Source organism: Herpailurus yagouaroundi, unplaced genomic scaffold, assembly GCF_014898765.1.
Source record: "Herpailurus yagouaroundi ecotype Mexico unplaced genomic scaffold, PumYag 139, whole genome shotgun sequence".
Taxonomy (NCBI): Eukaryota; Metazoa; Chordata; class Mammalia; order Carnivora; family Felidae; genus Herpailurus; species Herpailurus yagouaroundi.
Genome location: NW_024412394.1, coordinates 12269151 through 12281733, shown reverse-complemented (window position 1 = coordinate 12281733; position 12583 = coordinate 12269151). Strand labels below are relative to the sequence as shown.

Here is a 12583-nt window from a genome sequence, read left to right as displayed (position 1 = left end):
CTTTACCTCTCTGCGACTCAGTTTCATTATTTAAAAAATTGTGGGAAAATACACCTAGCATAAAATTTAACATCTTAACCCATTTTTTTAAGCATACAGTTCAGTGGCATTAAATACATTCACGTTGTCATGCTACGTCACCACCATATACCCACAGAACTCTTATCCTCTTGCAAAACAGAAACTCTGTACCCATTAAACACTAACTCTCCATTCCCTTTCCCCTGGCCCTTGTCAACCACCATCCTGCTTTTTTGTCTTGATGAGTTGGATTATTCTAGAGACCTCATAAAAGTGGAATTATACAGTTAATGTCATTATTTTAAAAATGAGAATAACAATACCTTCTTTGTAAGGTGACTGTGAAGATTCCAACTAAATGCAGAAAGCATTTCACACATGCCTAGAGAAAGCTCAGATATCATTTTTCACATGTTAAAGATGATGGTTAGATAATTATGGGAGACACACAGATGAGTATCTGCCTTCAAGTACCTGCCTTCAAGGTCCCTGCCTTCAAGGACTTTCAGTTCAGTAGGAAAGATTTCATATTTTCAAGTAACTATTAGTCAGAAAATGAAAACAATTTTAAAGTGCTGACAATGTTCTTTGGGAAGTTGTAAAAGTTAGATATTACTGGCTAAGAAGATCTGTGAAAACTTCCCAGAAAAGGAAGAATTTCTTTGAAGGATTTGGTCCAATGGAAAGTGAAAGGGACACTCTGTGAAGAGGGATTGCACATGCAAGGACACTGTATCAGTCAGCTTGGGCTGCGTAACAAAGTACCACAGACTGGGAGGTTTTAGGACAGACATTTATGTCCTCACGGTTCTGGAGCCTCGAAACCTAAGGTCCAAGTGCCAGCATGGTAGGGCTGGTGACAGCTCTCTTTATGGCTTATGGATGACAGCCTTCTCTCCATGTCCTCATGGGGAGGAGAATGGGCTCTCTGGTGTCTCTTCTTTTGATATAAGGACAATAATCTAATTGGTAATCTAATCTATATGATCTCATTTAACCTTTTCTTTATAGAACCTATCTCTAAATACTACCACACTGGGACTCGGGGCCTCAACATATGAATTTTGAGAGGACACAGTCAGTCCATAATAGGCATGGGAGTGGAAAAATACCTTTATAGGGAACATTCAGTGATATGGTTTGGATGGAGCATATGGGGGTTGAAGGTAGAGGCATGGAGAAACAAAATTATACCTGGGGATCGTGTTGGAGACTGAAGAAGGCCTGGAATGGCAGCTAAGATTTATAAAGTGTATTTGGTCTACAGAAGGGAGTTTCTGAAGGTTTTGAACTAGGAAGTTGCAAGGTCAGAACTGTGCTTTGGGAAGATGATTTTGGCAGTGGGGGATTTTACAGCCGCTCCTGCCTGTATTATCTTGGAGCAGAGAAGGAAGTGTCAGCACTAACAGGTTAAAAAGCTAGCTCAGAATCTCCCGACCAGACCTTTCGAGTTGCTTCCCTGAATGCCAGTCGGTGTCTTGGTTGACTGGTAAGGAAGGAACATGCGTTGGGGGCACAGGCCCTGGGAAGCTCTTGCGAAAAATCAGTAGGAGGGGCATCATCCTTGGACCTCCTTCAACCAACGCTTTCCAAGCATCAGTCAACCCAGAGCAAAACAATCCCCTTTACTTCAGCAAAAAGGTTTTGAATAGCAGCTATGGATCTACCGACCAAAATAACTTAGTTTCTTGCTGACTGCTGAATACACAGCACAGCTACCTGATCTCGCAATGCATGAAGGAAGTATCTAGTTCTCCGAGTTGGAAATCGTCAAATCTCAATTAGAGAGCTCTACAGGGCAAGATTACAGAACGGAATGCCTCCTCCCCCCCTGGGGGAAAGTTCTCGTCAGCCTCTTGAGGCAATAGGTCCCAGCAGCCACCGCGGACAGCGACTAAAAATAGCCACAGTATAAAACCCCAGTCCCGGGACCTCTGGAGGAAACAGTTCGCCCAGAAAAGAAGCACAGGCTGAGATAAAGCGTTGCCTGGTGTTTCATAACACATCATCAGACGTGATGTGTGCCCTGAAACCACTAATGCTGACCTCACCAGTTAAAGTGGATTTACTGGGTGGGAGCGAAGGCCCTTTTCTAACCACGACAGGCTCGGAGATTATCTAGTGGGAGCCCTCAGTTGACAAGTGAGAACAGTGAGGTGGTCCTTGCTCAGCACCACATCCCTCTTCCATCTGAGCACTTTCCTCCTTTCTTCGGCGCAACAAACACTGACTGGTTCAATCCCTCGCTTGATTCAGTGTCCGGTGTTACCTCCTCACCGTCCAAGCTGGCGGCACCTCCTGTTGCCCTGTTCCCTTATCTTCTTGTTTCCTTTCCACCCCTGGCATTGCACTTGACTGTTTTTGCCTGTGCTGCTAGGATGCTGGCCAGCTCCAGGGGCAGGGGCTTTTGCCTATCTGGGGTCTGGCACAGGAGTGGCCGTACGGAGTGTGTGGTGTGTCAGGCAGGGCCCTGCTGTCTGTATTCTCCAAACCTTCCGTAACTCCGATTGGTTGGACATTGTCCCTTCCGGGTTTGGCCTCTGTTTCTTGTTATTTCTCTCATATTATCTGTTTTCCTCTATGTTCTGAAAGATTTTCTTTATTTTGCAGCTCTATTTGATTTTTTATATTTGGCAGGTACGTTTTTAAAAAATTATTTTGTATTTCACTATTTTTGAAAGAGAGAGAGAGAGACAGAGAGAGAGTCGGAAGCAGGCTACAGGCTCTGAGCTGTTAGTACAGAGTCCGATGCGGGGCTCGCACTCACCAACCGCGAGAACACGACCTGAACTCAAGTCGGCCGCTTAACTGACTAAGCCACCCAGGCGCCCCAGCAGGTACATTTTTAATTCCTAATAATTTTGGCCTTATTTTCTAATTGGTCCTTTGTCAAAGGGTCCCATGCCACCTTATGAAGGCAGAGAGACAGAGGAAGTCAAATCAACCAACCTCACTTCAGGGTGAGCAGGAAGGGAGCGGATTTCCAAATGCCAGAGTGAGCAAGGCTTTACCCCGGTGCTGCCATGCCCATACCGTGAAGCTTGAGCTCTCCCCCTGCTCATCAGACGGCTTCCTGAGAAGAACCTTCCATTTAGAGCCTGGAGGTAAAATGTCACCTCCAGCTGGGGGAGGCATTTGGCTGTCATCCACTGTGGTTGTTCCAAGACAGACTTTGAATGAGTCACTCCACTTGAACCCCACATTGCGCTTCCCACCCACTGGCCATGTGCTAGTCTGCTGTTTCTCCAGGGTCCTGGCAGGAAGCATGGTCCCCACCTCCTCTGTAGCCCCCTTGGGCTTTATTCTGGGCAATAGCTTTCTGTGTCCCCTATCACCCGTTGGCATGCTCCTAGCTGCCTTCTCTCCTCCACAAGTTTGTCTACATCCCTTGTCTGTTAGTGACTTTGTCCATTTTCTTTATTCTTGTGAGAATTTGTCTTTTTCATACTTTCATATATTGCTTCTCAGCAGGAGGGTCTCAGGAGGGTCTGTGGGCAGAAATCTGCCAGTAATACTTCATGCACAAAGGGTCCTAAATATAAACATAACATGATTGGTTTGACTGCAAGATTTTCTTTTTTTCAGGGAAATCTCATCATGCTAGTCTTTCATGAAGTACATGGTGGAAAATACTGGATTACTTTCTGGTATCACGTTAGCCCTGGGACCTGGATGTGTGAGACGTTAACCACGTTTACTGAATGCTTGTGCAGAAAGAGGCCGAACATATGGGTCCTAAATACCACCTCACCCCACCCAAAGAATAGACCCACTTCACAGCCCGGATGCCTAAGCTCAGAGAGTGACTATAGTGGAAAGAAAACATAGGCTGAACTCATTGCTAACCGAGTGCTATTAGTCAAATGAATGTACCTGAGTCCCAATTTCCATATCTCTGATGTAAGAATAATATATACTCTTCCTACTTGGTAAGGTAACCGTGGGTATCAAAAGAAAATATAGGAGACAGTATTGTGTAAAATGTAAAACACTAACCAAATACAAGGGATTGCTGTTGTGAGATTCAGCTGACATGTCACAGGAGTTACAGCATGAAAGGGAAAGCCATTCGAGCATTCTCTAAGCATATCATGTGGCTGGTTACCCCATCACCCTACATTTATAGATGTCCGCAGCCACGGGTCACAGGGAGGAGCACTTAGAAAAAAAGGAGAGAAACCCCAACCCAATAATTCGTCCCCAATCATACTGATATAATGGTAGAGGCAGAGCTAGCAAGCAGGTCTGAAATAACTCAGTCCCACAAACACCGACTGAGCCTCCAGCATGGGTTTGCCATGCCGTCAAGGGGTTGGAGCATGGTTTCAACGCGGAAGAAGCTCGCAAGTGCTCAGAGGAGAGAGTAACAGCCATCACTAGCGCAGAGGTGACAATTACTGAATAGGTTGTTCAGTGAAGTGCTCTAGGAGTTCAGAGAAAGAGCCTTTGTTGATAGCTGAGACAGAAACGTTTTGGGTAGTTGGTGTCTGCCATTTTCAGAAATTCTGCCTCTTCATCTCAAAGACGCCTCAATGAGATTATGTATATTACACACACACACACACACACACACACACACACACACTTTTACATACAGATACAAAATACAGTAAAACCTCGGAATGCGAGTAACTTGCTCTGCGAGTGTTTCGCAAGACGAGCAAACGTTTCTAATAAATTTTAACTCCATAAACGAGAGACGTCTTACAATGCGAGTAGTATGCGACGTCACAGAATCACAACTGAGCCGATGGTTCTTGAAATTCACTTTGATATACAAGTGCTTTGGATTACAAGCACGTTTCTGGAGCGAATTATGCTAGCCAACCAAGGTTTTACTGTATATACTTCTGATTTTTATACACATATATAATATGTATGATTTAGGGAGGCTGTCACTCTTTTCTTACTTCTTCTTTTTGGTTATTTTTAGAATAATTTGGGATCTATATACAGATGCAAGTGGAAGAATCTGCTGCAAATGTCAAAGACAGGTTTTGACCTTAAGAGCTTTAAGAGAAAGGGGGACCTACTAGGAGAGGGCATTCTGCCTGAAATATATTGGCTGCCACCTAAGCCAAAGTGCCTCAGAGCCCGTACATTCCTTTCATGGCAAGGAAGTAGAAAACACCCATCTTCTTGGCAACAATATTTACTTACTATTGAAATATTATCCTTGTGTTTGGAAGGTTGATGCATCTATCAGTATTTTCATTTCTAAAATTTATAGAGCAGTAAATTGGTCTGGCCTCTGTTAGTAACTCTGCCCTCAGATGGAATGATTCAATCTTGGCAATTAGCGGGCACTGTCTCCCATTAGCAGGAGTAATGACATGATGTGGTTGAATATCTCAGGATGCCAAGTTTATTTGGTGTTTGGACCGATGGCATACTCTCTTGGCTTCCATCTCTTAGAAGATCTTTTTTTAAAACATCTCCCCATTTTATTTATGTTAGAAAATTCTATTTAACCAAAGAACTAGGGCCAGAGCACAGAGCATTCAACAGCACAAGGGCCAGTTAGACCACTCTGCAGTAGTCCACAATGTGAGGACAGTTATCTTCAGTTGAGTAGATGAGCTTTGGTGGCTCTGCATAGGGATATGGTCCCAAGGACTCACAGGGACCCAGAGGGATGTAGACAGGGATCAAGGGGCAACTAAAAAACCAGCCTGCTGACATCCATGTGGCTCAAAAGTGGTTTGCTGTTGAGGATACATACAGTCAATAGCCATGGTGCGGTCTCCTAAGACTGGTGATTATTTCCAAAAGCATACCCCACAGAACACTGTTTCCTTGACACAGTCCACAAAAAAATGGATCCTATGGCTAAAGAACTTTGAGAAAAATTACCCACGATTTCCTCCTCTTACAGATTCTCAGCACACATTGGCCTCTGAAAGGAGCAAAGAAATCAGTCAAGAAAACTTGAACTTGTAGAAACCAGCATGTCTCAACATTTTGGAAAGAGTAACTATAACCTTCCATACGGTGGAATCCATGTGTCCTAAACTTTCTGACTGAGGCTATTAACATAGTACATCAAAAACTAATTTGATGACAGGGGCACCTGGGGGGCTCAGTTGGTTGAGCATCCAACTTTGGCTCAGGTCATGATCTTGCGGTTTGTGAGTTTGAGCCCCGCACTGGGCTCTCTGCTGTCAGCACAGAGCCCACTTAGGATCCTCTGTCCCCCTCTCTCCGTGCCCCTCCCCCATTTGCACGCTCTCACTCTCTCTCTCTCAAAAATAAATAAATCTTAAAAAAATTACTTTTATGACAAAGAAGAGACAATTTGAGTCTGTATGAAATCTATAGTTTTGCCCCTGAGATGATTTAGCCAACCCAATGCTTTGCCACTTGTTGAAATTTCTTCCCGTTCCTAGAACCAGCTTGATGGCTTTTGCCTGGACCTGAAGGTTCTATTGAAACTAGGACTCATACCTGTGTCTGTTGGCCTCCAAAGCCCAGATTTTTTTAAATTTTTTTTTAACATTTATTTATTTTTGAGACAGAGAGAGACAGAGCATGAACAGGGGAGGGTCAGAGAGAGGGAGACACAGAATCTGAAACAGGCTCCAGGCTCTGAGCTGTCAGCACAGAGCCTGACGCGGGGCTCGAACTCACGGACTGCGAAATCATGACCTGAGCTGAAGTCGGCCGCTTAACCGACTGAGCCACCCAGGTGCCCCCAAAGCCCAGATTTTTAACTGTGTGTTGTTCTACTTGATATATGAGTGCACTTAAACTCCTTCTCTCTGAAGATAATTCAATAGTTGGGGGAATCTCATTGTCTTCTGTTACCCAACGTCCCCTGCCTGCTAGAAATGAAAAAAGAAATGAGAGAGAAGGAAGAAGGGAGGGAAAGAGGGAGGCAGGGAAGGAGGGAGGAGTAAGTTCTTGTAGAAGCATAGGTAAGATTTAGCCACAGGAATACTTTTGGGCATTTGTAACATTTGTTTGCTTATCATTGTCACAACTCCCAGGGAGATGTTATGCTTGGCCATACGTTTAAGACATCATTGTTTGAAAGATGACAAACGTGTATCTCCCCAGGATGGGGAAAGGGTGGCAAGATGACTGTGAGTGAGATGGCCCAGGTTTAGCCTCCAAAGATTCTCCGGTGGAGCAGCCTCTAAGCCTCTAAGCCTTCTCAGCCTGCATTTGCAAAGCAAAACAGCAAGAGTGTAGCTGGCTAACCTGTACCAAACCTACCTTTCCCTAGGGGTTGCAGGGTTATTGATACAGGAGGCCTTTAGGAAAGTGCTTTTGAACAGCAGCCTTCTTTGTTTTCCTCCCTTGTCCCTGCCCACTCTGAGTTTTAAATTCGCAAATTTGAATTCTCAGATTATGTATGCCCTCTACCAGGTGAGGAGAGCTCATTTTCCCTGCTGTTGTGATGGTCTAGAGCGTGAATTCCTATGGCTAAGCCACCATGGTGTGACCGACTGAGCATTTCAGGCTCTCTGCCCGTTCTTCCCCCGAGAGGCATAGAGCACCTGATCAAGGAATAGGTTAGACTCTTCCAAGCTGTCCCCACTGCCAGCCTGAACTCCTTTTCCAAGCAAGGAGGGGGGGAGGAGGGGAGGTGGGGGGGGGAAGGTTCTGTCCTGCGCTTAGGTTCCAGGAATTGAACTGGAAAAACAGAGCTGAGGGTGAGCAGAGCTGAGTGGGGGACAGCAGGTAGCAGCGAAGATGGAATTTGGAATAAGGAGGCAAAGAGTCTGGGAAGGAGATGTAAGCCGGATGGGAGGCCAAGGAGCCCACAGAGAGGCCATTTGAACTTGGGAGGGTGGAGAAGAGGCAGAGGACAAAAATATGCTCGTGGCAAGGGTTAGGTGAGGGGCAGGGGCAGATCTAGGTTTCCCGGGGCCTGAAGCTGGGGCAATCAAGGAGCCTTCCTAACAAACGGTTATACAATTATGAATATAAAATTAGACACGGAAGCGAATATTCATTTACAGTGAGAAAACGAATCAAATTACCAACTTAAAAAAGCTGTCAAGGGGGCGCCTGGGTGGCTCAGTCGGTTGAGCGTCTGACTTTGGCTCAGGTCATGATCTCACGGTCCGTGAGTTCGAGCCCCGCGTCGGGCTCTGTGCTGACAGCTCAGAGCCTGGAGCCTGTTTCAGATTCTGTGTCTCCCTCTCTCTCTGACCCTCCCCCATTCATGCTCTCTCTCTGTCTCAAAAATAAATAAACATTAAAAAAACTTTTTTTAAAAAAGCTGTCAAATACCACAAATATCAGAAATCCAGAAAAGTGACTTACTGTTTTATTAAGTACCCACCACCCTTCTCCAATACTTTCTCCCCCTGCGTTTTTTGAACTACATACACTTTGATCATTTCTCCATTTTACAACAATCTTGTAATATACTTTTTGATAAGACAGGAGAAAGATAATTTCTCCACTAATGCAATTATCACTGTTTGATTTTTAGAATCGGGAGTTACAAAAATGTAATTACTTATAGAACTACAACAAGTTGATAAACTATAAATATATAAAGTGTATTTGGGGTACTTCCCCTTAAAAACGTACAGTGCCTTTGTTACTGTATATGCTGCATGACTGAGTATACTTCTGATAGGAGAGAACTTCTGTTTTGAATAAGCATTGGTAAGAACCAAACCCTCTGCTTGCAGTTTTCCATATCTGGTAACTGGGAGAATTCTCCACAGACTAGCTTCTGGTTACCTATATTTCAAACCTTGACTCTCCTCTTTGATACACATACGTCTAGTGCCTAGTGCCGTGGGACACATTTATATTGCACTAGACCCCTGACCTTGCTCCTTTAGGTCAGCACAATGGATAGCAAGATTATTACCAGAAATCAGTCCTTCATGAGGACATCTAACAACAACGTCATTATTACCAGAAACGACTTAGAACCACACAAATATATCCCACTAAACCCAAACTAAATATATTCTTCAACTGAACTTTCCATTTTGTGAAGTCCCCAAAATGCCCAAGGCCACTCCAATATAATCTTTTTAAAATATGTATGTATGTATGTATGTATTTATTTATTTATTTATTTATGAGAGAGAGTGAGAGAAATTGAGAGAAAGAAAGAGAGAGAGCAGGAAGGGGCAGAGGGAGAGGGAGGGAGAGAATCTTAAGCAGACTCCATGCAACTCGGATCCCAACATGGGGCTCAATCTCATGACCGTGAAGTTATGACCTGAGCTGAAATCAAGAGTCAAGCACTTAACCAACTGAGCCATCCAGGCACTCCCAATATAATCTTACACTAAAGAAAATATGATGGAGGTGAGGTTGCAATGGAAGGAGACACTAGTCCTAACTAATTGCTGCTTGAATATCTCTTGATTGCAAGTTTGACAAAAACAAATGATTATGTGAACTCTATCATAGGTCCTTTTCTAAACCTTGGAAGGAACCAGTGCAAGGGAGGGGATCAAGGATCTTGAGGTTTATTAATGTCATAATCAATCCTGCTTGGGCTAGGTCAGAGGGTTGGTTCTAAGCAACTTCCTATACCAATTGGGTATTTAGACACAGATTGGTCAGTCCTGACCTTTCAACAGTCTTACCCATGAAGGCTGAGCCATCCCGGACTCCACACTTCCTCTGGGCATGCGGTAAGGAAGGGCACCAGGCTCTGTGATATCTGTCAGGAACACCCACCTCCTGTGTGTTAGACTTCACTGCCACATGCTTCCATTTAAGGAAGCCACTGATAACAGAAGGACACTGCCACTACTCTAAATGGACTGTGTTTCAAAGCACCTTTATAAAAAATCAGCATGGGGTATACACCCAACTGGAAGGGAAAAATCAGTGTTGAGGTAAGAAATGAGGTCTCTGGGGACCACACTGATGACCACGCAGGCTCAAGTAGAGGGTCTGCTTCCAGGACAGGAACACCAGGTGATCAGACATTAAAGAGACTTTTGACCTTCGCTACCTTCTTAGCGCCATTCGTGAGCAGTCAGGTTGTTTGGGAGCAAACGTGCTAAACCTTCATCATGTTTCTTTTGTTTCCATTGAGGTAGAGTTGATGAGCTGCTCTCGCTGATAAGTTTACTTTAACTAGGGAGATCTTCAGGTGAGGCAGACAAGATAGCAACGGAGGATATCGGAGGAGAAAGTAACCTTAGAGATTATTTTCATTGCACAGTGGAGGGAATTAAAGTCCCAATGGGCAAAATGACATATCAGAGTTAAGGAAATTGGTACACACAGGTAAAGGAACCCAGTTTCATCCATGGAAGCCAAGTCCACTTTGTTTCTTTACCTCTAAAGCAAACTGTGGTTTTCTTGAAATCCTAGTGGAGAAGATGGTTCAGGAAACTAAGGAATAATTCTGGCACCCTCCCCTCGGCTCCCACCCTAACCCCCACTCCCACCTACCTCCCCCAAAGTGTCTACACCTGCCTGCACACAGTTAGAGTGATTGTTGAAGCTTGTATTTGTAAAGCAATAATAGCAAATATGTATATCCATTGGGCATCATTTATCCAGGGCTTCTAAGGACCAGGGCATGTGCGAAATTTTGTGGATACTGTGTATCAGGAGAGAAGAATTAGATGTGGAAGACTGCAGTACCTTGATGAATACCAACTGGTAATAGAGTATAATTTCAATTTTGTAAGATATGAAAGATAAAAACCTGGGTAGAGCACAGGGAGGAGACATACCAAACTCTTAATAAGGGGCTATGTTTGCATAGTCATCTTACAAGTGTTTGTCACTGTTTTCTTCTTTAAGTATGTCTAACTGTTTAATACTAGTTTCAATGCATCAATACAAAAAATTAGATACAGGTTTTATAAAGAAAATAAAATAACCTTGGATGTGTGTGTGTGTGTGTGTGTGTGTGCGTGTGTGTGTGTTTCAAGTAGTCTCCACGGTCAAAGTGGGGCTTGAACTCATGACCCTGAGGTCAAGAGTCACATGTTCTACCAACTGAGCCAGCCAGGTGCCCCTACCTTGGATTTGAATAGTAATTAAATACATTTTTATCTGGCTTAGTGCTTTAGTTCAGGTGCCTAGTTGTAGAAACAGTGAACAGACCCACTGACATTAAGCAAATCTCCACAAAAGATCCTGAAATCGAGAAATGGTTGCCCAGAAGGCCAATGTTTTCTTGGTTCCCAGCACTGTGGAGGATGAGCCCCCCAAGTCCCCGACTCTGTGAGTATTTCGTGAAGTCATACTTCCTCTGAGTCAGTCCAGTGTGACTCATGCTTCCCACATCTGCAGCGGAAGGAAGGGAAGGAAGCAAGAAAAATAATAATAACTTGGTTGTTATTGTATCCAATAAAGTAAATTTCACTGTGTTGGGCCAGATGGTAAAATTATAGAAACCAATCTTTGCAAAAATGTGAAATGCAGTACGCTGCTGGATCAAGTGTTTCATTTTCTTAATTTTTCAAACACTGTCATTAAAAAAAAAAAAGGTTTATTTTCTGACCTCTTGCCTATTAAAAGGGGGCAGCTAATTCTTCTGGCAAACTTTGTGGAAACTTGACACACAGTCTTGGGAGTTGCATTAAAAATGCAAGAGGGCATTTTACTCTCAGAGGAGAGCAGGGGTGGAGGGGCTGCGTGCTCACGGCTCCAGGTCAGCAAATGAAGAATTATTTATTTATGGAAAGTGGGGCTAGGTGTCAGCAGGGTTCTGGGGAAGCAGCGTGCCCAAGAATGGAGCACTCAAACGCAGCCGATAAATTCCTTCAAACCTGATGACTTATGAGAGAGTTTTGAATGTGGTTTTCATCGTCAGTGATTTTTCAAGTTGTATTGTGGATTCAAGCTGCTGATTTCCTACTTTCTTTGACTTCAGTAGGATCAAATTTAGATGGTAGCTTTCATTAATTGTGCTGTAATCCTAGGAATCCCTGGAGCTGCATTTTTACACCTTGAATAACTTTATGGCCCCCAGAGACAAACCACGTGAGAGAAATAGATGACTGTTCAATGAAAGAATCAAGTTCCCCAAAGCATTCTCAGCCAGCCTCCCTTGAAGAAATCTAGACCCCTAGCATTGGCAAATAGGTCTGTTCTCCGTATGTGAGGCAAAACATGACCAAGTTTCCATTTACATTTTACCTGTGCCGTGAAAGTTCATGATGATAACGAAAGCAAAAGAATTCAGAGCCGCAGCATAAAATTTCCAAACGTATGTAAATTCCTGGAGAGGCTTACTCTAAAAAAAATTTTTTTTTAATGTCTACTTATTTAGGGGGGTGGGGGGAGCATGAGTGGGGAGGGACAGAGAGAGGGAGACACAGAATCAGAAGCAGGCTCCAGGCTCTGAGATGCCAGCACAGAGCCCATTGCGGGGCTCGAACTCACGAACTGCGAGATCGTGACCTGAGCCTAAGTTGCCGCTTAATAGACTGAGCCACCCAGGCGCCTCTGGGAGGCTTACTCTTGAACACAGTGATGATGCAGGTAAAATCTGCATTCCCTGTACTGCCTCCTGTCTCTCCTCCCTTGCCTTCTCTTTGCACACCTTTTTTTTTATTATTTAAAAAAATTTTTTTAACATTTATTTATTTTTGAGAGACAGAGCACGAGTGGG

General features: G+C 43.9%; 1 protein-coding gene and 1 long non-coding RNA gene across 4 annotated transcripts in view; one reads left to right on the top strand and one right to left on the bottom strand.

Annotated features, from left to right (window-relative positions):
* The window catches only part of CLIC5 (chloride intracellular channel 5), a 160173-nt gene that overhangs the window by 16568 nt on the left and 131022 nt on the right, over nt 1-12583 (top strand). The window lies entirely within an intron of this gene.
* The window catches only part of LOC121029534 (uncharacterized), a 37990-nt gene that overhangs the window by 4994 nt on the left and 20413 nt on the right, over nt 1-12583 (bottom strand). For 2 of the 3 annotated variants that reach the window (XR_005789766.1, XR_005789765.1), the window contains exon 3: nt 5364-5917. The exons of the other annotated variant lie outside the window; for it this stretch is intronic. This is a non-coding gene — a long non-coding RNA (uncharacterized LOC121029534). Of the gene's footprint in view, nt 1-5363; nt 5918-12583 lie in introns of those variants that run through there. 3 annotated transcript variants of the gene reach the window in all.